The 25,005-nt window shown below is 44.8% G+C and overlaps 1 long non-coding RNA gene across 1 annotated transcript; it reads right to left on the bottom strand.

The window, feature by feature from the left end:
* Positions 1-2,718: 2,718 nt before the first annotated feature.
* Positions 2,719-5,691, bottom strand: LOC309376512. Its single transcript, XR_014171229.1, has 2 exons — positions 5,558-5,691; positions 2,719-2,915 (listed from the first exon to the last, which is right to left on the bottom strand). It is a non-coding gene; the product is annotated as an uncharacterized lncRNA (long non-coding RNA).
* Between the last annotated feature and the right edge of the window lie 19,314 nt (positions 5,692-25,005).

Here is a 25,005-nt window from a genome sequence, read left to right as displayed (position 1 = left end):
AAATTTTGTTACAAGACATAAAAAACCCATAACTTTGATTCTTTGTTGAGAAAGAGCATGTCTTTGCAATAATTTTCACCATCAAAAGCTTTTGATTCTATCATGCCCACATGCTGAAAATTGAGGTTTTCTAAACCTAGTTTTTCTACCAAAAACTACATTTATAATTTTTTTTAAGGCATTCATAAAATCTTTTGAGTGCTGGTGTATTTTTTCCTGAAATCCTCATCATGTTATTGAGCTCTGTGTAAAATTTCAAAGAAATCTGATCATTGGTTGGGGGGGGGGGGAATGTACACAAGGCTGAAGGTCTCAAGGGGGACAGAAACGCAGATTTCATGAAACTTTGAAGTGCTGTAAAATTAAAACTCTTTGAGATAGAGGGGGAAAATTTGAGGGGGTTTCTTTCAACCATAAGGGAAGGGTATATAGTTTCATCAAAATCCAAGGCGGTGGGTGACATGACCGCGTTGAACTGACATGGAATGACCTGGTGGTGTGTATGCAAAGAGCTGAGAAAAAGGAGGGGAAGGGAGAGAGGAGGGGTGAAGGTGAAAATGGGGGTGCAAAGGGGATTCCAAAAAGGAGGGGGAGGATGGAATATTGTTACGCACCACCCCAATCTCCACAGCAATGTGAAATTTCAGGGGTTCCAGGTGCTTACCTCGGGTTCCAGATTACTTTTGGGAATGAGACAGGAGAGGCTGCAATGGCTTGATGATATTTGGTTTATTTACATACATGTACAACCTATGGTGGAGGGGTTTCCAGGATTACATTCCAAGAAGGTCCTACTTTTTCCACGGCTTCCTCCTCGGATCCAAACTCCCAGCTCCCACTCCTCTCCCACCCCCACCCCTTCCTCCAGCTTGCAAACTGCTTGCAAAAAAACAACTGTTTTCCCTCTTCCGCTTATATCAACCCCACTGCAGTTCTGAAATTCCCCCCCTCCCCGCTCTGGCATTGTCTTTTGCTAGCTACCAGGGCTTTAGGTGAGGCTCCACCTGTCAGGGACTGGCTGTGTGATGAGGAGTGGTGGGCGGCAGCAGCTGGGGAACCCCCAAAGGAAACCACAGGAGGAAGGCTCAGAGGCAGGGAATTGGGGGTGAGCAGGGAGAGCAGGTGACAGGGAGCAGTTCAGACTCCGAGGCTGAAGCAGAGGAGGGAGGTCAAGAGGCTGTCGAAGAAGCCAGGGAGTCTCCCTCTCCTGCTGCGACAATCTCCCCTCCCCTCTGGTCTCCAAGAATGTGCAGAGTAATGAGGAGAGCAGAGCAGAGGCCAGAGGTGCTCAGGCGCAGCTTGAGACGGCTTGGGAAGCACCCAGGAGAGGAGGAGAAAGGGTGGAAGGCAAGGACCTTCAGTGCTGGCAACTGCTCCATAGGGGCAAGACCTGCTGGGAAGGGCGAAGGTGAAGACAGGGGTGCAAAGTGTGGCTGCAAAATACAACAGAGAAGGGACTTCATAGATAGGGTTGAGAAGAGGAAAAGCGAGCTCAGTTTTATTTGCTTGATGAAAACATGTTCTCAGGGAGGTTGCACAAGGCGGCCAGGTTTGGGCTGCGGTGGGAGTTGGGGAGAAAGTCCAAGGATCCCTTTCACTTTTCTTGTTAAAACATTGGTGGCGCAGGCTGAGAGCTGAGTCAGTGATTTCTTTTTGGCCTGCAAGTCCACATTTTGGAATAGAATACCAATAAAATCTATAGTAGTGGATGCACCCCGTCTGGAGAGCTAGTCCTGCTCTGAACATAGGCCGTGAAGGGGGCTGATGGGAGCTGGAGCCTAACCACATTTGGAGGCCATAGGCTCACCACTCTGGCTGTAGATAATACAGTCGTACCTCGGGTTAAGGACTTAATTCTTTCTGGAGGTCCGTTCTTAACCTGAAACTGTTCTTAACCTGAAGCACCACTTTAGCTAATGGGACCTCTTGCTGCTGCCGCTGCGCCGCTGCTGTTCTTATCCTGAAGCAAAGTTCTTAACCTGAGGAATATTTCTGGGTTAGCGGAGTCTGTAACCTGAAGCGTATGTAACCTGAAGCGCATGTAACCCGAGGTACCACTGTACTGTACTGAGTTATATGCAGTGCTACTTTTCTAGAAAAAGAGGTGCCAAAACTCACTATGAATACCTCCCTTGTTCTCTTATAGTGGTGCCCACCTGAGAGGTGCCAGAATTAAGTTCTGGCTGAAAAAGTGCTCTGATTACATGGACCATCTGAGGCAGCTTCCTGTGTCCAAGGCCAAGTGGCATACGTGGGGAGGAAGCTTTTGTGAAACTCATAATTGCCTCCAGCCAGATTAGTAATTAACGAGAGGTTTTTTATTTGGTGTTCATCTTAATAATAAAAAATTTATGAAGCTGGTCAAATGCTACCATTACCCGGCTTGGCACAAAAGAAACCTCAACTAACGGTGATGAAAACTATTTGTCAACTCAGATCTGAGGCACTGTTAATGGGTGGCTACCTAGACTGGATGGTTGAGTGGTTGCCTGCTCTTGACGGGGTTACACAGGTTTGTGGAGAGTCCAAGGGCTAGACAGTGAGGAGGAAGACATTTGACCACCCTGCCCCCCAGGCTGAAGTCCCCATGCCTGACACTGGTTAAAGTGGGGTGAGGGTTGGTTACTGCAAAAGAAAGGGTTATGTCAACAGAACCCCCAGTCAGCAGAGGCCTCTCTCCATTTCACTCAGTGGAAATAAAGATGTCCTTTCATTAGCTATGGATTTTATTTTTTATTTTTTTAAAAGGTGTGTGTAACTCCTCAGTCCTCATGTGTGACAGGAGCACAAAACGGGTTTATTAAGGCATATCATCACATGTCTTGGAGGGGTTGTCTTGCTTATAGTATCTGTACTCGCATGTTTGGAGATCAAGAACTCCTGTGCATCCCTCAACATGTCCAATGCCACCATATCTGAAAAAAAATCACACATAGAATCATAGAATTGTAAAGTTGAAAGGGACTCCAAGGGTCATCTAGTCTAACCCCTTGCAATGCAGCAATCTCAGCTAAAACATCCATTGCAGATGGCCACTCAACCTCTGCTTAAAAACCACCAAGGAAAGCGAGTCCACAAACTCCTGAGGGAGAGCTCTTACTGGCAAACAGCTCCTACTGGCAGAAAATTCTTCCTGATGTTTAGTCAGAATCTCATTTCTTGTAACCTGACTCCATTGGAATGAGTTCTACACTCCAGAAAACAAGCGTATTCCATCTTCCATGTGACAGTCCTTTAGATATTTGAAGATGGCTACCATATCTCCTCTCAGTCTCCACTTTTCCAATTTAAACATACACACAACTCCCTTAACCAGTCTTCCTCATAGGGCTTGGTTTCCAGACCCTTGATCATCTTGGTCACCCTCCTCTGCACACCTTCCAGCTTGTCAATATCCTTCTTAAATTGTGTTGTCCAGAACTGGACACAGTATTCCAGGTGTGGTCTAACCAAGGAAGAATACAGTGGTATTATTACTTCCCTTGATCAGTACACCCTACTACTGTTGATGCAGGCTAGAATAGCATTAACTTTTTTGCTGTTGCATCACACTGTTGAGTCATGTTAAAATTGTGGTCTACTAAGACCCCTAGATCCTTTTCCTACGCACTACTGGCAAGCCAGGGGTCCTCCATTTTCTACTGATGCATCTGATTATTCCTTACATTTATCCTTTACACATGTGTAAAGTGAACTTATCTTAATTTGTAGCAGCCATTTGGGGAACTGTGCGGCATAATAATAATAATAATAATAATAATAATAATAATAATAATAATATTTATACCCCACCTATCTGGCTGAGTCTCCCCAGCCACTCTTGCTCACTCCCAATCAAGTGTTAAAAACAATAAAGCATTAAATATTAAAAACTTCCCTAAACAGGGCTGCCTTCAGATGTCTTTTAAAGATAGGATAGCTGCTTATTTCCTTCACATCTGAAGGGAGGGTGTTCCACAGGGCGGGAGCCACTATCGAGAAGGCCCTCTGTCTGGTTCCCTGTCATCTCATTTCTCGCAATGAGGGAGCCGCAAGAAGGCCCTTGGCGCTGGATCTCAGTGTCATTACAACACAAGTGACAGCCACCAGCTGCCTCTAGACTCTGTCTGCTTTCATTCCTTTTTTTAAAAAATAAATTTTTATTTCTTTTTCAAACACATAATAAAGACAAACAAAGTACAAAACAAAAACATACAAACATTTAAACATGTATAATTTCATAATCTTATTTTCATGCACCTTCTTTCCCCTGACTTCCTCATACCTCCCATTCACTGCATCCTTGTTTTGCATTTCTTTAGCAACTCCTCCAGTCAGTTAACTATTTAAATCCCTTTCATTAAGTTTTCTTTAACTTGTTAGTTACAGCTGTAATTCTCTATTTCTTACTCCTTGACATCTTAACACTCCTCAACTTTACAACAATTTTTAAGGTATATTTTAAATTTCTTCCAGTCCTCTTCCACTGTCTCTTTCCCCTGGTCGCGGATTCTGCCGGTCATCTCTGCCAATCCCATGAAGTCCGTCACCTTTGTCTGCCATTCTTCCAGAGTAGGTAGTTCTTGCGTCTTCCAATACTTCGCCAGAAGAATTCTTGCTGCTGTGGTGGCGTACATAAAAAACGTCCTATCCTTCTTTGGCACCATTTGGCCAACCATGCCCAGGAGAAAAGCCTCAGGTTTCTTAGGAAAAGTCCACTTAAGGACCTTCTTAATTTCATTATAGATCATTTCCCAAAAGGCTTTAATCTTCGGGCAGGTCCACCAAAGGTGGTAAAATGTACCTTCAGTCTCATTACATTTCCAACATTTATTATTGGGCAAATGATAAATTTTTGCAAGCTTGACTGGGGTCATGTACCACCTATAGATCATTTTCATTATGTTTTCTTTTAAGGCATTACATGCCGTAAATTTAATACCAGTGGTCCATAACTGTTCCCAGTCAGCAAACATAATGTCATGACCGATACCTTGTGCCTATTTAATCATAGCTGATTTCACCGTTTCATCCTGTGTATTCCATTTCAACAGCAAATTATACATTCTTGACAAGTTCTTAGTATTGGGTTCTAGCAACTCTGTTTCTAGTTTTGACCTCTCCTTCTGAAATCCTATTTTCCTGTCCTGTTTAAATGTCTCATTTATCTGATGGTAATGCAGCCAATCTCGTACTTTAGACTTTAATTTCTCATAACTCTGAAATTTAACCTTTTCGCCATCTTGTTCTAGAATTTCACAATATTTTGGCCATTTAGAGTCCATATTAAGTTTTTTCACCTCCTTAGCTTCCATTGGTGACAACCACCTGGGAGTTTTACTTTCCAACAGATCTTTATATCGCATCCATACATTGTATAATACTTTCCTAACAATATGGTTTTTAAAACCTTTATGCACTTTTACCTTGTCGTACCATAAGTATGCATGCCAACCGAAGCTATTATCATACCCTTCCATGTCTGCTTTCATTCCTTACCTGCTCTGCAGGTAAAGAGTCAGCTGCCACTGCTATTGTTTGGGGGACAACACTTTCAAAGTGGTAAATAACTCTATACCTGGCACAGCACTGCATCTCATTTGGATGGCAGCCACACTCCATGCACTCAGCTGTATTCCATGTAGACCCAAATGGATGTGTCTTCCCATCGTACGCATCAGTACATCCAGCTGGAGTCACATTTGGGTCTATGAAGAAGAAGAAAATACCCTTTTAGTTTTATCTGCAGTTGTGCCAAACTCACCAAATATCAGCAAAGTCCAGCCCCTGAAATCAGGGGTTTATCTTGGACACTGCCACAACATGCAGTGTTGAATCCATATTTATTTATTTATTGATTAATTTGGCGTGACGTGGCTGATTTCTTTACGATCTCCATCAGCTCTTTACAGCCGCCCGGTACGCTTCCTCACAAGCTGCGGCAATTCTGCTCCGTCCAGTCACGCCTTGCAGAGTAAACACAGCGGCGAAAGCTGTCGCTTAGCTTCAGACAAACATACCTTTTTTTAAAAAAATGATTTTTATTGGTTTTTTACACATACAAAAGACAATACAAAACAAAACACACACATCAAAAACATACAACAAAAATTTGACTTCCCCATACCTTCCTTTCACCACATCCTTATTTTGTCATTTTTTCAAGCAACCCTTCAGTCAATTTTTAATCAAGTCTCTTTTAAATTTACTTAAGATTTAACATTTACAGCTGTAATTCTTTGTTTCTCACCCCTTGACATCTTATCAGTCCACAATTTTACAATAGTTTTTGAGATATATTTTAAATTTTCTCCAGTCCTCTTCCACTGTCTCTTTCCTCTGGTCACGGATTCTGCCGGTCATCTCTGCCAGTCCCATGTATTCAGTCACCTTCGTCTGCCATTCTTCCAGAGAGGGTAGTTCTTGCATCTTCCAATACTTTGCCAACAGGATTCTTGCTGCTGTAGTTGCATACAAAAAGAATGTCCTATCTTTCTTTGGTACCAATTGGCCGACCATGCCCAAGAGAAAAGCCTCCGGTTTCTTTACAAATGTCCACTTAAGGATTTTCTTAATTTCATTATAGATCATTTCCCAGTAGGCCTTAATCTTTGGGCAGGTCCACCAAAGATGGTAGAAAGTGCCTTCAGTCTCATTACACTTCCAACATTTATTATTGGGCAAATGGTAGATCTTTGCAAGCTTGACTGGGGTCATGTACCACCTGTAGATCATTTTCATTATATTCTCTTTCAAGGCAGTACATGCCGTAAATTTAATGCCGGTGGTCCATAACTGTTCCCAGTCAGCAAACATAATATCATGACCAATATCCTGTGCCCATTTAATCATAGCTGATTTCACCGTTTCATCCTGTGTGTTCCATTTCAGCAGCAAATTGTACATTTTAGATAGATTCTTAGTATTGGGTTCTAGCAATTCTGTTTCTAATTTTGACCTCTCCTTCTGAAAGCCAAGTTTCCTGTCCTGCTTAAATGTCTCATTTATCTGACGATAATGTAACCAATCTCGAACTTTATGCTTTAGCTTCTCAAAACTTTGAAGCTTCAGCTTTTCACCATCTTGTTCTAAGATTTCACAATATTTGGGCCAATTAGAGTCCATGTTAAGTTTTTTCACTGCCTTTGCTTCCATTGGTGACAGCCACCTGGGGGTTTTGCTTTCCAATAAATCCTTATATCTATTCCAAACATTATACAGTGCTTTCCTTACAATATGGTTTTTGAAACTTTTATACACCTTTACCTTGTCATACCACAAATATGCATGCCAACCAAAACTATTGTCATATCCTTCCAAGTCCAAAATGTCTGTATCCTCCAGAAGTAGCCATTGCTTCAACCAGCAAAATGCTGCTGATTCGTAATAAAGTCTTAAGTCTGGCAGGGCAAAGCCCCCTCTATCTTTCGCGTCTGTTAAAATCTTAAATTTTATCCTGGGCTTTTTGCCCTGCCAGACAAATTTAGATATATCCTTCTGCCACTTCTTGAAGCAGTCCATTTTGTCCAGGATCTGCAACGTCTGAAACAAAAACAGCATTCTCGGCAATACATTCATCTTGATGACAGCAATTCGGCCTAACAAGGAAAGTTTCAGCCTGGACCATATATCTAGATCCTTTTTTACTTCTGACCAACATTTTTCATAGTTATCTTTAAATAAGTTCACATTTTTAGATGTCAAATTTACCCCCAGGTACTTAACCTTTTTTGCTATTTCCAACCCAGTTTCACTTTGAAACCTATCTTTTTCCAGTTTTTTTCCAGCACCTTCAGACAAACATACCAAGCACGTTGTGAGTCAATTTACAGTTCTTTATTGCGACATTTCTCAGCAAAACACTCCTGGGCTTCTCGCAGCCATGATAAAAATGTGTCCTTCTCCCTCAAAGACAAAGAGGAACAGAGAAAAACTCCTCCCACCTTCGAAACCTGACGTCAGAATGTGACGCACTACTCAGAACAACTTAACCCGTTAAGTTCTGAGCACCAACACCCCCTCTTGCGTCGCGTTCTGACAAGACCTGTGGAACATCCTCGCTGTCATTAAGCGCCACAGTACTGAGTTGGGTGGACCAATGGTCTGACTTGGTATAAAAGAGCTTCGCCGCATCAAGCAGTTGGCCCCTTACCTTTCCCGCCCTGACCTGGCCATAGTGAGTCATGTGACGGTTACCTCCAGGCTTGACTACTGTAATTTGCTCTACGCAGGGCTGCCCTTGAAACTGTCCCAGAAACTCCAGCGGGTGCAGAATGCTGCAGCGAGGCTCCTCACAGCGTCTCTGCCATGGGAGCATATTCACCCAGTGCTTTTCAAGCTGCACTGGCTCCTGGTGGAGTACAGGGTCAGATTTAAGGTGCTGATTTTGACCTTTAAAGCCCTCGTACGGGACCACCTCTCCCAGTATGCCCCGCGGAGGACCTTAAGGTCTACAAATAACAACACTTTGGAGGTCCCAAGCCTCAAGGAGGTTAGATTGGTCTCAACCAGAGCCAGGGCCTTTTCAACTCTGGCTCCGGTCTGGTGGAACACTCTGTCTCATGAGACCAGGGCCCTGCGGGATCTGGTTTCTTTCCGCAGGGCCTGTAAGACAGAGTTGTTCCACCTGGCCTTTGGCTTGGAGCCAATTTGATTCCCTCCCCCTCTTTCTTTTTTCCTTTCTCCTCCTATGATGAGTGTCAGGGAACTGCCATCAGTATGGAGGGGGAGCGCAAAAGCCAGAGGGATTCCAGAGAGCGTCCAGGGATCGGGAGAAGCAGCCCATCTTCTGGGGAAGAGAATCAGTGCAGCACAAGTGGAGAAGGGGGGCCTGTGGGGGAAGCGGCGAGGCGGTCCCATGACTCCTTGCCTGGGACCAGCGGGGAGAGTAGGGGTCCTCCGTTGCCCACGCACTCCCTGCACAGAAGGCTTTCGCGCAGAGAGAGTAGGAGGAGACTAGGCGTCAAAGAGCTTCTTTGCTGGAAGAAGTTTAAGAAACGCCCACTCATGGATTCTGCCAGCGATTGAGTCAGCCACAGGTGAGTGGCTGTCCGGACAGAAAAGGTTCACTTTGGCAACCCAGCCAGGTGTTTGCACCCAGCCGGGGAGATAGGCACCTGCTTACGCACGAGCAACCCCTTAGAACCATTACAGTTGCTGAAGTGCCTTCCTGAACAAAAGTCGTCATTCAAGGGAGCGCAGCACAGCACATATTTTTAATTTTCCATCCACCTTATGATAGGATAGACTCAATCAACGCTATGGTTTTTGATTGATACACCAACAATATTTCAATTTTGAGAAACATTATTTGTGTTGTGACATCACTAAAATGTTTGTATACATGTGTGAGTACAACAGCTGAGACCACGCCGCCCACCAGTCAGCTGTTATCATTTGATGAGAGTAGGTGTGTTTTGACCGACTTTCAAGTGTCATCTCTCAGGAAAAAAACAGGATCTTGTATGTTTGTCTTCCCCATTCTAGAAGATAAGGCAAGTATCGATTTCAAGGATGTTGTTTTGCAGTTGCCAAAACCAAATTTCTCAAAGGGCACATCTCGATCATCTCTTTATACTTTTTCTATTGACTTCAGTGGATATAATGTGCAATAGAAACTGAACATTAAGTAATTCTCTTATTTCTTATAAGTATTTTGTTTAAATTGCTATTTTTTAACCATCTAATGTGAGTTCTTATACTTTTAAATGTTTTTTCAAAGTTTTTTTTTTAATGGATAGGTGTTTGATGAAAGATTAATATAAGTTTTGATGTTTTGTTAAGAAAACCTGCCATAAAGTCTATGATATGTGTGAAACACTGTTAGTTTCAATATGTTATTTAGATTTTTAGTAATAAATTGTATGGCTAATTATGATCTCTCACAATTAAAATTGTTTTTTTCATTAATTTTTTGTAAATAGTTACCATTCCCATAAAATTTACACTTTGTATCAAAGTGCCCCATCCAATGTATCAAAGTGCCCTGTAGGTGGAGCAGAATGATACAAAATTCATTTTTATTTTTACTAAAGTCATTATATTCTCATTCTTCTAACTATAATGGTTCTTTGGATTGCTATTATAATATTGATTAGTTATGCCATGCATAAAGCAAAAAAAAAAAAGACTCATTTTTGTTACATAAAATATGATATTGAATTTTTCTGCATCAATCTGCTCCGCTTCACCCTATGTAGTGCTGGAGGAAGAAGGGCAGAATCCACCCACTTGCCAGTTTTGCTTTGCTGCCTGCCAGCCACATGGAGCAGCAGGCAGGCAGCTCCTTTTTTTATTTAAAAAGTGTGTGTTGGGATGCAGAGCAGTGCAGGAATTGTCTGTTCCTTGTGTTGCTCCTTTAGGGACTTTTTGAAAATGCCGGGGTGGGTTGGAGGAAGAAATAGGGGGGGTCAACCCATTGCTGCCGAATTTCTTTTCTTGCCTGCTGACATATGAAGCAGGCAGCTACTTGAGAGGCGCCTCAGTGGAATATGAGAGAGGGGGGAGGAGATGGCAATGCCTTTTTTGTTTCTGCTGCCTGCTGCACAGCAGAGGTTGTTGCAAAGCTGTTGCGGGAGGCCACCTAGTTCAGAGGCATCATAAGCCCCAACCATGATCCACTTTTACCTAATTGTTCCCAAGCCATTGTTGTTGGGGGTAGTGCAGATGCACTAGTATAATCATCATCAGAAATTAAATTGTCTTGATCTATTCCCTGAATCTTCCAAGTCGCCCCCCCCTCGTATGGGGAAGGGGGTTCCCAGTGTGGAGGCATCAGAATTGTTATAAACTTTTTCCAGATAATTCACAAGTTGCCTTGGGAGGCAGTAAAAAACTATCATCAAGATCATCATCAGCAGCATTGTCACCATATTTCCCCCCATAGTTCCCAATTTTTTTGGGGGGGGGGAGGGGACGACATGTATTTCAGAAGCATAGCAGCACTTTTTCCTCCAGCAGGAATTGTTCCCCAATTGTTTGGGGAAGGGAATCAGAGTGCAAACCCAGAAATATTATTGTTGTCGACTCACCCCCCCCCAATGTCAACATAATCATATTTGTTTAAGTGAAGGAAGAGGGCCTCAAAGAACTATAAATCCACACCTGCACTTCCCTGGGAGTTAGCACAACTGAATTCAATGGGACTTACTTCTGAGTAGACATAATGAGGATGGGAGCCACAGATGACTTTGTGATGGGCCATTTAGTCACTACATTAACTTTGCCTATTATTATTATTATTATTATTGCCCACCCATCTGGCTGGGTTTCCCCAGCTACTCTGGGCTGCTGCCAACCCACACAAACACAGAATAAAATGTCAAACATTAATAATAACCATCTGATCCAATACAAAAAAGTCACAATAACTTTAAAATAAACAACATTTCAAATTAAGCAATATTTAATAATCCATTGCCTGGTGTGCTCTGGTCCAATGAGGTCACGAAGAGATAGACATGACTAAATGACTAAACCACAACAACAATCCATTAGAATCTAAAAAGCTGCTGATAGCTGAGATAATCACTTTCATTATGATATGTACCAAATTCTGCAAGTAGTGATATCAAGCAAAGACAACAGATACACACCGAAATGCACATATGACTGATTTATTCAGATTCTCTTACATGAAGGGAATTTGGGTGGGATTTGTAAAGCTCAGAAACAGGGTTTGGAGGGATCGTCCAGTTTATAGAACTCATATTCACATGTGTTGGGATTTACCACTGCTTTACATCCCGGAACATCAACAGTACCACCGTACCTAAAAGGAAGAAGAACAATGTGTAAACTAAGGCTTCCCTGAGCTTATGGAGATCTTGTAGAGGAGCGCTCCTTTCTCCTGCTCACTTAGGACCTGCCAAGAATGATTGGAACTGCCTGGCAGAAAAGCAGTTTTGCAAGATGTTTGCTCCATCCAGGGAAAACCAAGCCCTTGGAAAACATTTGCCCTGAGGCCAAATTCTCCTGGGGAATCCAAGCTGAATGTCTTGCACAATATGCCATTGCATGTTGCTGTACGATGATTCTCTCTCTCTCCCCTCCCCCCATATGTTTGCAGTGGTTGAGGGCAGCACCCATGCAGAAAAAAGGGTGTAGCAAAATGTTGGTGCAAAACCAAGAGGCCAGCCAGGAGGGAGACAGAAGGAGACAGGAAGGTGCAGGAAAGAGGAGGGGTCCTCTTCCATTGGGTGCATCGGGGTCCCTCTCCCCAGCACCAACTCCTAGGTGGTCTCCGGATGAGAGGATCTGGGACTCAGGGAGATCCCCAAGTCCAAGCTTCAACACAGCGAACGCCTGGTGATTGGATGATTGGAAAGGCACTCTGGACAATTTTATGCAACCTATCTTCAGATGCAAAGATTAATTGGGACACCCATCTTCAGATAATTCCGTCCATGAATGCTTATTGAGCAGAAGGTCTTTCAGAGAGAACGGAGCAAAATAATTTGAAAGAGATTAATAGACCCAGTGCCATTCTGGGTATTTGGCCTACCTGGAACAGCAGTCCATTCCACTTTCACTACATGCGCATTCCATGCAATCCGCTGTATTCCACTTGGAGCCGAATGGATGCTTGCTGCCATCATTGAGATCAGTGCACTCAGTGGGCAGCACCGGCTGACCTAGGGAGAGAAATCCTATACATTTAACATCAAGGCAATCAGACGTTGCTGCTCAGCAGAATGCAAAGACTGCGCAAGAGAAGCACAGTGACTGCAAAATTTCCACTTGTCCAACTCCTGGGCATCTGTCTTGCTTATACTGCGGCCCTGCAGTCTCCTGCTTGCGTCTGCAGACGGTGGTTCCAAGCTTAAAACAGGGAGGGAGTGAATGCGGTGCCCTGTGGATGGGGAATCTGGCCGTTTCAATTTCTACCAGTTATTATTATTACTGTTTATATACCATCCTCAGGGCAGTTCACAACCTAAAAACACAAAATACATAATAAAAGTAAGGGCTTAAGCAGGGACTCATCAATGAGAAGATGAGACAGGAGCAGCGTTACGTCATTTTAGACTCTGAGCAGCATCACAACATCCAGAGAAGTGTAGATTTTGAAGGTAGCTGCATTTTGGTCTGTGTTCTGGTTCTGCAAGAGCAGATTTGGTAGGTGTATGCTAAAATATGAATGGGGTGCATTTACCCCTCATCTCTAGTCAGGAACACATTTTTCAAACATTAAATAATTATTTGGACATGAATAGGTTACATATTAACATTACGTTGCTGTTTACTTACCATCTTTAATCTCTGCTTTGTGCTCGCTGAATGTGCAGAATCCCTGACACAAGGCAAGTGTCAGAGACAAGGCAGTCAGGCTCAAGAGGATTTTCTGCAAAACAGACACACACATACAGAAATCGTTCAACATGGTGCTATCATATATTTATATGTAGAACCTCTCGTTCTGTTTAAAAATGTATGTGACTAAATTTTAGTCAGAGCAGACCCACTGAAATTAATGTGCCAAAGTTAGTCTTGTCCATCAATTTCAATGGATCTACTCTGAGTATGATAGGCCTGGAGTCTGAGAAAGCCTCAGCAGCTGAGGTACTCAATCCTCATAATTCTGAATTCCTTTGCATATCCCCTTTCCACACCACAAATCTCCCTTGCCATCATTTAAACATAATCTAGATTAAAGAAAAAGTTGTGTGCCAACTGTCTCCAAAGCATTCCACTTACCATCTTGGCTTTTCAATGAGTTGCTGGCAAACTCTTACTGGGAGGTGCAGGAAAGAGCTCTGGTGTCCCTCCTGTAAGTCTGTGGAGAATCCCATATCCCCTTTTATACAAATGGGAAAGAGGAGGGGCAAAATGAGAGGGATGGAGGTCCTAACGGGGGAAGGAAATGCTTGCATCAGAAGGAAATATTTGCTTCTGCTGACAAAAATGTTTACAAGAATAGCTAGAAGAGTTCTACGTCTTCCAGAGATATTCATTGCTAACTTCAGACCAGAACCAGAACCCAGAACAGGAAAATCACGTTAAATGTTATTAGACCAGGATAGTGTTGAGTTCTGCAAGAAATATGGCTCTAGATATTTCTCTCCAGGGCCTCACCTCAAGAAGGATACTGGCAAAAAAGGCCAGCAAAATGAACAAGGGGGTAGAGCATCTCCCCCAAGGAAAGATTGCAGCATTTGGGGTTTTTTACCCTAGAGAAAAGGCAAGTAAGAGGTGACAGGATACAGGCACATGAAATTAGGAGAGGGCTTTCATCCACTACCAGGCACATGAAATTAGGAGAGGGCTTTCATTCACTACCAGTTACTGTTCTGCCTCTGCAGTCAGTCATCTGCCATAGTTGTGACATTTGCTCTGAGACAAGCTAAAGCCAGTGGACCGGCCCATTTATATGCAGGAAAAATCCCTCCCTGGCTGTGAGAAATATATATAGGTTGTCTTTTCACATTGCTTTCACAAAATAAAACATGCTTTTTTATTATTAATTATGAAGGTCACAAGGCTAAAGGACTATAGCAGCTAGGGCATAGGTTGCTATTGCTATTTCAAAATAGCTGTGGCTAAACATTCTATAGGGTGTTGTTTCTTTAGAAATTGTGAGGTTACTTTTTAGTAAGAAAAACAAGTTGTTGCATGTTTCTGAAGAAATTGAGTATCTTTAGCAACCTTGAGGTCAGGGGCTTCTGGCAAGAAAAGAAGATCTTGCCATGCTTCAATCATAAGGCATCTTTAGCAACCTTGCCGTCAGGGGCTTTTTAGCAAGAAGGGAGAGGCACCAACGGCCACGCAGGGAGGAAAACATGGACCCCCAAGACTGCGCCGAGGCAGAAGACACCACTTCCCTGAAGCCCCAGTTAAGTGAATTCCTCAGCAATATTTTGGGAGATGTACGTGGGTAGCGCTGTGGTGTAAACCAGTGAGCCTTGGGCATGCCGATCGGAAGGTCATTGGTTCGAATCCCCGCAACGGGGTGAGCTCCCATTGCTTGGTCCCTGCTCCTGCCCACCTAGCAGTTTGAAAGCACGTCAATGTGCAAGTAGATAAGTAGGTATTGCTCCAGTGGGAAGGTAAACGGCCTTTCCCTGCGCTGCTCTTGTTTCACCAGAAGTGGCTTTGTCATGTTGGCCACATGACCCGGAAAAACTGTTTGTGGACAAACGTCAGCTCCCTCGGCCAGTAAAGCCAGAGTCGTTCGCCACTGGACTTAACTGTCAGGAGTCCTTTACCTTTTGACAAGTAGTATCAATTCCTCTCAGCGAGCTACACTTCCAGAGCTGCACTTACAGAGTAGTTTAACCATCAATCTCCCTTCCCAGGCAATCCTGGAGAAGGGACTAGGCACCCCTCAGCACCCTTCACATCCTTCCCAAGATGATTTGGGGGACACCATGACTGTGAAAGTGACCTCTGAGTGCTTTCAATGGATGCTGCTCATGTGGCCTTAATCTCAGCCGACCCAAGTGACTTGTGGGCCTCAGGTGCCTTGCCTGCGTTTTCTTGGGAGAATGGGGGTAGTTTTTTGGTCACAGTGGAATATTCTTGTTTTTATCCATGATAATAAATATTCAATAAAAGATAAGAGACACACACAAATAACTGAATTATTTAGATTCCCGTATGTGAAAGGACAGGGATGTGTGTTGAAAGCTTAGAAACATGCCTTGGAGGGGCCTTGCATTTTAACGTACTTATATTCCCATGTTTTTTAACCTAACTCCCCTTTGCATCCATCAGCAGCTGCAGAATCACCGTATCCAAGAAGGAGCTGAACATGTAGGCCAAACTTGATCTAGAGTCGCCAAGGTGTTTTTCTTCCACAGCCTTCATCTATCTTGGAAATGCTTTGCTGGATCCCGGGGAAACGAAGGTTTGGGAAATCCTACCTGGGTTTGCCTGAGGCAGATTTGCTTGGGGAATCTCGGGCTGGGTGTGCACCAGGCCCAGCTGTGCAAAAATGTGTTTCATTCTACACAACGTTTCAAACACACACACTGCACGAAATGTGCTTGGCTGCACATTAGAAGAAACCGGTCTTGATTAGGGATGGGGGGGGGGTCACTTAAGTTCATACTGAAAGCCAAATTTATCAAATTTGCACTTTCCAAAATAATATGAGAACCAAAACAGAGGCATCTCTGGAAATTCAGTTATCCAAATTTTGTGATTCAGTTCACCAACTAACCATTGTTTACCAAAATACATGAAGTGGGTAAAAATGTGCTTAAAAATGAATATATTAGTGGAAATAGCCTATCTGTCGGGAAGCCAATGAAGAACCGTGGTTTGCAGAAGGGCATAGATGAGAGGCTGAAGAGGGGAGAAGCTTGGAAATATTGGGAGAGGAAGAGCAGAAGAAGCAGCAGCACCAGGGGAGAGACAGCTGACAGACTCTGTCCTTGGAAAGGATTCCTGGCCAGCCCCCCTTCCGGGGCCAGGTGGGCATCGAGGGGAGCAGAACAGGGAGCGCAGAGGCAGACAGCTCAGCTAAGCCGATGCAGGAGTGACGTAGAATAGGGGAGACCTGGAGGGGAGGGGACTTTACTTGCAGCAATGCCGTTATTTAGGGAAGACTGCGTTCCTTTGTCACGCTTTGTGAATTACTGAATAAATGGCTTGGTAAGAACGTTCATCCTTTCTCTGCCTCTTGGCTGCCACCGTGGGAGGGATCTGATCCCCCAAAGCCTGACACTACCCGGCCCCTACAATCATCTTCATGTGCCTCCTTCCCCAGAGGTCCAGTGGGCGGGAGAGGTACTTTACTTTTTCCTTTTCTTTTTCTCCTCCTGTTTTTAGTAGGTATTTTGTGTTTTTATGCTGTCAACTGCCCTGAGATCTTTGTGTGGAGGGCAGTATACAAATATAATAAAAATAAATGTTAAAAGGCGAGTCTCTTACCCTCCTAGGAAGAAAGTTATGAAGCACAATGTGCATGTTCCAAGCAACTTCTGTTAAATGAGCCAGCCTGGCCACTCCTGTCTGTCAAGGGGTTCAGCCAAGTCAGAATTGTGATTGGTGAGTTCTTTGGACACCAAGGAATAGGAGACCCCAACATCCTAGAAGGTAAAGGGACCCCTGACCATTAGGTCCAGTCATCACCGACTCTGGGATTGCAGCGCTCATCTCGCTTTATTGGCTGAGGGAGCTGGCGTACAGCTTCCGGGTCATGTGGCCAGCAGTGCATGGTCTTCCCGCTGAAGTGGTACCTATTTATCTACTTGCACTTTGACGTACTTTCAAACTGCTAGGTGGGCAGGAGCAGGGACTGAGCAACGGGAGCTCAACCCGTCACGGGGATTCGAACCACTGACCTTCTGATTGGCAAGCGCAAAGCTCAGAGGTTTATACCACAGCACCACCCGCGTCCCTCCCAACATCCTACTAGGGCCCAATTTCTAATGGTGCAGGAGACCATGACTTTACTTTATATGTAGTGCTGGAGGAAGAAGGGCAGAATCCACCCACTTGCCAGTTTTGCTTTGCTGTCTGCCAGCCACAAAAAAAAGTGTGTGTTGGGATGCGGAGCAGTGCAGGAATTGTCTGTTCCTTGTGTTGCTCCTTTAGGGACTTTTTGAAAATGCCGGGGTGGGTTGGAGGAAGAAATAGGGGGGTCAACCCATGGCTGCCGTGTTTCTTTTCTTGCCTACTGACATATGAAGCAGGCAGCTACTTGAGAGGCGCCTCAGTGGAATATGAGAGAGAGGGGAGGAGATGGCAATGCCTTTTTTGTTCCTGCTGCCTGCTGTACAGCAGAGGTTGTTGCAAAGCTGTTGCAGGAGGCCACCTAGTTCAGAGGCATCATCAGCCCCATCCATGTTCTACTTTTACCTAATTGTTCCCAAGCTATTGTTGTTGGGGGCAGTGCAGATGCGCTAGTATAATCATTACCAGAATGGAAATGAATATCTCCATTTCCATTAAAGTTATGGAATATCTCCATAACTTTAAAATAAACAACATAGCAAATTAAGCAATATTTAATAATCCACGGACGCGGGTGGCGCTGTGGGTAAAACCTCTGCGCCTAGGACTTGCCGATCGTCAAGTTGGTGGTTCGAATCCCCACGGTGGGGTGCGCTCCCGTCGTTCGGTCCCAGCGCCTGCCAACCTAGCAGTTCGAAAGCCCCCCCGGGTGCAAGTAGATAAATAGGGACCACTTTCTAGCGGGAAGGTAAACGGTGTTTCCGTCTACTGCGCTGGCTCGCCAGATGCAGCTTGTCACGCTGGGCACGTGACCCGGAAGTGTCTTCGGACAGCGCTGGCCCCTGGCCTCTTAAGTGAGATGGGCGCACAACCCCAGAGTTGGACACAACTGGCCCATATGGGCAGGGGTACCTTTACCTTTAATAATCCATTGCCTGGTGTGCTCTGGTCCATGGGGTCACGAAGAGTCGGACACGACTAAATAACAACAACAATAATCCATTAGAATCTAAAAAGCTGCTGATAGCTGAGATAGGCATGTCTATCACTTTCATTATGATATGTGTCAATTTGATATGTGCAAATTCTGGAAGTAGTGATATCAAGCAAAGACAACAGATACACACCGAAATGCACATATGACTGATTTATTCAGATACTCTTACATGAAAGGAATTTGGGTGGGATTTGTAAAGCTCAGGGACATGGTTTGGAGGGATCGTCCAGTTTATAGAACTCATATTCACATGTGTTTAGATTTAACACAGCTTTACATCCCGGAACACCAACAGTACCACTGTACCTAAAAAGAAGAAGAACAATGTGTAAACTAAGGTTTCCCTGAGCTTATGGAGATCTTCCCTCCATGAATGTTTATTGAACAGAAGATCTTCCAGAGAGAACAGGGCAAAATAATAGACCCAGTGCCATTCTGGGTATTTGGTCTACCTGGAACATACGCATTCCATGCAATTCGATGTATTCCACTTGGAGTTGAATGGATGCTTGTTCCCATCATATGGATCGGTACACTCAGTGGGCAGCCTCGGCTGACCTAGGGAGAGAAATCCCATACATTTAACATCAATCCAATCAGAAGCTGCTGCTCAGCAGAATGCAGACTGTGCAAGAGAAGCACAGTGGCTGCAACTTGTCCAGCTTGTCCAGCTCCTCCTGTGCTTCTGACAGCAGCCTGATACGTGAAAATGTAATAGGTAAAGCGTTTCCTGACATGGAGTGGAGTGGAGTGGGAAGCTTTATTCTTGCATGTCCTGGTTGCAGACCAGAAAGGTAGTGACCCTGGACGTCTGTCTTGCTTATACTGCGGCCATGCAGTCTCCTGCTTGCGTCTGCAGACGGTGGTTCCAAGCTTAAAACAGGGTGGGAGTGAATGGGGTGCCCTGTGGATGGGGAATCTGGCCGTTTCAATTTCTATCAGTTATTATTATTGTTACTATTTATATATCATCCTCAGGGCAGTTCACAACCTAAAAATACAATATAAGAAACACAAAATACACAATAAAAGTAAGAGCTTAAGCAGAGACTCATCAATGAGAAGATGAGACGGGAGCAGCGTCAGGTCATTTTAGACTCTGAGCAGCATCACAACATCCGGAGAAGTGTAGATTTTGAAGGTAGCTGCATTTTGGTCTGTGTTCAGGAACACATTTCCCAAACATTAAATAATGATTTGGCCATAAATAGGTTGCTTATCAACATTACGCTGCCCTTTACTTACCATCTTTAATCTCTGCTTTGTGCAGAACCGTGAAACAGTATCCCTGACACAAGGCAAGTGTCAAAGACAAGGCAGTCAGACTGAAGAGGATTTTCTGCAAAATAGACACACACATGCACAAATCATTCAAGAGGGTGTTATCATATATTTATTTGTAGAGCCTCTGTTTCTGTTAAAAAATGAATTGTATGTGATTAAATTTTAGCCAGAGCAGAGCCACTGAAATTAATGTGCTTAAGTTAGTCTTGTCCATCAATTTCAATGGATCTACTCTGAGTATGATAGGCCTAGAGTCTGAGAAAGCCTCAGCAGCTGAGGTACTTAATCCTCATAATTCTGAATTCCTTTGCATATCCCCTTTCCACACCACAAATCTCCCTTTCCATCATTTAAACATAATCTAGATTAAAGAAAAGCTTGTGTACCAACCATCCCCAAAGCAAAATGGGAAGGAGAAGGGGCAAAATGAGAGGGATGGAGGCCCTAACTCGCCAAGGAAAAGCTTGCCAGGAAGGAAATATTTGCTTCTGCTGACATAAATGTTTCCAAGAACAGCGGGAAGAGTTCTACGTCTTCTGGAGATATTCATTGATAAGTGCAGTTCAGAACCAGAACCCAGAACAGGAAAATCACATTAAATGTTATTAGACCAGGATAGTGTTGAGTTCTGCAAGAGATATGGCTCTAGATATTTGTCTCCAGGGCCTCACCTCAAGAAGCATACTGTCAACAATGGCCAGCAAAATGAACAAAGGGGTGGAGCAACTCCCCCAAGGAATGATTGCAGCATTTGGGATTTCTTACCCTAGAGAAATATATATAGGTTGTCTTTTCAGATTGCTTTCACAAAATAAAACATGCTTTTTTATTATTAATTATGAAGGTCACAAGGCTAAAGGACTATAGCAGCTAGGGCATAGATTGCTATTGCTATTTCAAAATAGCTGTGGCTAAACATTCTATAGGGTGTTGTTTCTTTAGAAATCACGAGGTTAGGGACTTTTTAGTAAGAAAAACAAGGTGTTGCATGTTTCTGAAGAAATTGGGTATCTTTAGCAACCTTATGGCCAGGGGCTTCTAGCAAGAAAAGAAGATCTTGCCATGCTTCAGTCATAAGGCATCTTTAGCAACCGTGTGGTCAGGGGCTTTTTAGCAAGAAGGGAGAGGCACCAACGGCCATGCAGGGAGGAAAACATGGACCCCCAGGACCAGACTACGGCTGCGCTGAGGCAGAAAATGCCACTTCCCTGGAGCCCCAGGGAAGTGAATTCCTCAGCAATATTTTGGGAGAGGTACGTGCGTAGCGCTGTGGTGTAAACCAGTGAGCCTTGGGCTTGCTGATCGGAAGGTCAGTGGTTCAAATCCCTGCAACGGGGTGAGCTCCTGTTGCTTGGTGCCAGCTCCTGCCCACCTAGCAGTTCGAAAGCACGTCAATGTGCAAGTAGATAAATAGGTACCACTTCAGCGGGAAGACCATGCACTGCTGGCCTCATGATCTGGAAGCTGTACGTCAATGTGCAAGTAGATAAATAGGTGCCGCTCCAGCGGGAAGGTAAACGGCGTTTCCATGCACTGCTCTGGTTTCCCCAGAAGTGGCTTTGTCATGCTGGACACATGACCCCGAAAAACTGTTTGTGGACAAACGTCAGCTCCCTTGGAGCCAGTGTGGTGTAGTGGTGGTGTAGTGGTTAAGAGCAGTAGTCACTGGGTAACCAGTAAAGCCAGTAAAGCCAGAGTCCTTTGCCACTGGACTTAATCGTCAGGGGTCCTTTAGCTTTACCTTTTTACAAGTAGTATCAATTCCTTTCAGCGAGCTACACTTCTGGAGTAGTTTAACAATCAATGCCTCTTCCCAGGCAAGTCTGGAGAAGGGACTAGGGCACCCCTCAGACCCTTCACATCCTTCCCAAGATGATTTGGGGGAGACCATGACTTTACTTTATATGTAGTGCTGGAGGAAGAAGGGCAGAATCCACCCACTTGCCAGTTTTGCTTTGCTGCCTGCCAGCCACATGGAGCTGCAGGCAGGCAGCTCCTTTTTTTTCCTTTAAAAAGTGAGTGGCTGGGATGCGGAGCAGTGCAGGAATTGCCTGTTCCTTGTGTTGCTCCTTGAGGGACTTTTTGAAAATGCCGGGGTGGGTTGGAGGAAGAAATAGGGGGGTCAACCCATGGCTGCCGTGTTTCTTTTCTTGCCTGCTGACATATGAAGCAGGCAGCTACTTGAGAGGCGCCTCAGTGGAATATGAGAGAGAGGGGAGGAGATGGCAATGCCTTTTTTGTTTCTGCTGCATGCTGCACAGCAGAGGTTGTTGCAAAGCTGTTGCGGGAGGCCACCTAGTTCAGAGGCATCATAAGCCCCAACCATGATCCACTTTTACCTAATTGTTCCCAAGCCATTGTTGTTGGGGGCAGTGCAGATGTGCTAGTATAATCATCATCAGAAATTAAATTGTCTTGATCTATTCCCTGAATCTTACAAGTTGCCCCCCCCCCCTTATATGGGGAAGGGGGTTCCCAGTGTGGAGGCATCAGAATTGTTATAAACTTTTTCCAGATAATTCACAAGTTGGGAGGCCGTACAAAAGTATCAGCCACAGCAGCAGCAGCAGCAGCATTGTCTTCATATTTCCCCCCATAGTTCCCAATTTTTTTGGGGGGGGCATGTATTTCAGAAGCATAGCAGCACTTTTTCCTCCAGCAGGAATTGTTCCCCAATTGTTTGGGTAGGGGAATCAGAGTGCAAACCCAGAAATATTATTGTTGTCGACTCACCCCCCCCAATGTCGACATAATCATATTTGTTTAAGTGAAGGAAGAGGGCCTCAAAGAACTATAAATCCACACCTGCACTTACCTGGGAGGTAGCAAAACTGAATTCAATAGGACTTACTTCTGAGTAGACATAACGAGGATGGGAGCCACAGATGGCTTTGTGATGGGCCATTTAGTCACTACATTAACTTTGCCTATTATTATTATTATTATTATTATTCCCCACCCATCTGGCTGGGTTGCCCCAGCTACTCTGGTCTGCTCCCAACACACTCAAAAACATAATAAAATGTCAAACATTAGTAATAACCATCTGATCCAATGCAAAAAAGTCACAATAACTTTAAAATAAACAACGTATCAAATTAAGCAATTTTTAATAATCCATTGCCTGGTGTGCTCTGGTCCAATGGGGTCACGAAGAGACGTACACGACTAAATAACAACAACAATAATCCATTAGAATCTAAAAAGCTGCTGATAGCTGAGATAGGCATGTCTATCACTATCATTTTTGTGCTCCATGCACACTTGCACACTTACTGTTAGGTGTTTGATTGTTCCTCTTCTGCTACTTAGGTGTTTTTTCTTCCCTTAATGTATGTTAGATGGTACAGTGGTGCCTCGCAAGACGAAAAGAATCCGTTCCGCCATTCTCTTCGTCTAGCGGTTTTTTCGTCTTGCGAAGCAAGCCCATTGACAGCTTAGCGGATTAGCCCTACAGCGGTCTAGCGGCTTTTAGCGATCAGCTGTTAAGCGGCTTAGCGGCTTAGGAAAAGGGGGGGAGCGAAAAAACCCACGGGAACTGCGAAGCAACCCCACAGGGAAATTCGTTTTGCGAAGCGCCTCCAAAACAGAAAATCCTTTCGTCTAGCGGGTTTTCCGTCTTGCAAGGCATTCGTCTTGCGGGGCACCACTGTAGTTTTGTTTAGCCGTGGAATGTTTGGGGGTTTATTTTTTAATTTAATTAATTGCTTGTGTTAATATTATAACAGTACGCTGACAAAGAATATAATAGCTCCATACAATCAGAGAGGCAGCTGATGTTTAGCTGGTTTGTTCTACTCGACTAATTAGAGTTATCGAGTTGCTGATACTATAAGCAGAATAACTAGGCTGGGAAAGAATAACATCAATTGCCATCAATGGAGGCTAGGATGAGGCTTGGGATTGTTATCGTGGAGGGGCGAGGGAGGTATGGCAGTGGGGGCAGATGTTATAGGCGAAGGGGATCGAGATATGGATATGCTCGTACCCCTTCCAATCTGCGCCCCATCCCGAGGGATGAGGGTAGGGTGAGCAAGGATTACTCACCTCCTTCACTGGTCCTGTGCAATGCCAGGTCTATAGGCAACAAAACCGCCACCCTGCAAGATTTCTTTACCTCGCAGGGGGTCGACCTGGCTTGTGTGACGGAGACTGAAGGGGAAACTGTTACCTTATAAGAGATGGCGCCCCCGGGTTTCTCCATCCTCCACCAGTCGTGGACTGTGGGCCGGGGGGGGAGGGGTGGCATTATTAATCCGGGAAGGTTGTTCTTTCAGGGCTCTACTATCACCATCGATCCCCGGCATTGAATGTGTTGGCCTAGTGTGGGGCTCCGAGGTGAGCTTGGCTGTCTGGCTGGTGTACCGGCCACCTAGTGCAACAGCAGCCACCCTGTCAGGCCTGCTGGAGGCGGTGGCCGGCTGGGCCTTGGAGTTCCCTAACCTGTTGGTATTGGGGGACTTCAACATCCATGCTGATGCCACTCCCTCCTCACAGGCTCTGGACCTGGTGTCTTCCATGGCAACACTAGGGCTCTCCCAGTTTGTTTCGGGCCCCACACATCAAACAGGCCACACGCTGAGGAGCTTCGGAAAATGAAGCAGGACCTCAGACGGCTAGAGTGAGGATGGCGGGGTGCCCGTGATGGAGCCTCAAGAACATCTTATAGGGTTTTTATGAAAACCTACGAGATGGCAGTGAAGGCCGCTAAGAAGTCTTACTTCTCAGCCTCCATTGCATCCGCTTGCTCTCGCCTGGCGGAATTATTTAGTATAATTAGGTCTTTAACGTCCCTTGAAGGACAGCCAAATTTAAATAACAATTTGACACACAGCTGTGAGGCATTTGCAAGCTTTTTTGTGGAGAAGGTCTTGTTGCTCCGCCATGACCTCCCTGCCAATTTGGATACAATAAAGGAACTGGAGGCCCCACGACTGTCCAGTATTGGACCACTTTAACCAGATATCCCCAGCCGATGTGGACAGACTCCTCCGAGCTGGAAAGCCCACCACCTGTCCTCTTGACCCGTGCCCGTCTTGGCTGATTAGAGCGTGTCCAGACGAGGTGCGGGGCCCCCTGGGGGATATCATTAATTTGTCCCTTGGGACCGGGACATTCCCAGGGGAACTGAAGGAGGCAGTGGTGCACCCGCTCTTAAAGAAAACATCATTAGATCCCTTAGATCTATCCAATTACCGCCTGGTTTCGAATCTTCCGTTCCTGGGTAAGGTGATTGAGAGAGCGATTGCTGAACAGCTTGGTGGGTTTCTGGATGAAACATTTACTCTGGATCCATTCCAGTCTGGCTTCTGCGCTGGTCATGGGACCGAGACGGCTCTAGTCGCCCT

This window comes from Podarcis melisellensis, assembly GCF_964234715.1.
Source record: "Podarcis melisellensis genome assembly, chromosome: 8".
NCBI lineage: Eukaryota > Metazoa > Chordata > Lepidosauria > Squamata > Lacertidae > Podarcis > Podarcis melisellensis.
The sequence above is the reverse complement of the archived record's forward strand: the minus strand, read 5'-3'. Positions and strand labels throughout refer to the sequence as shown.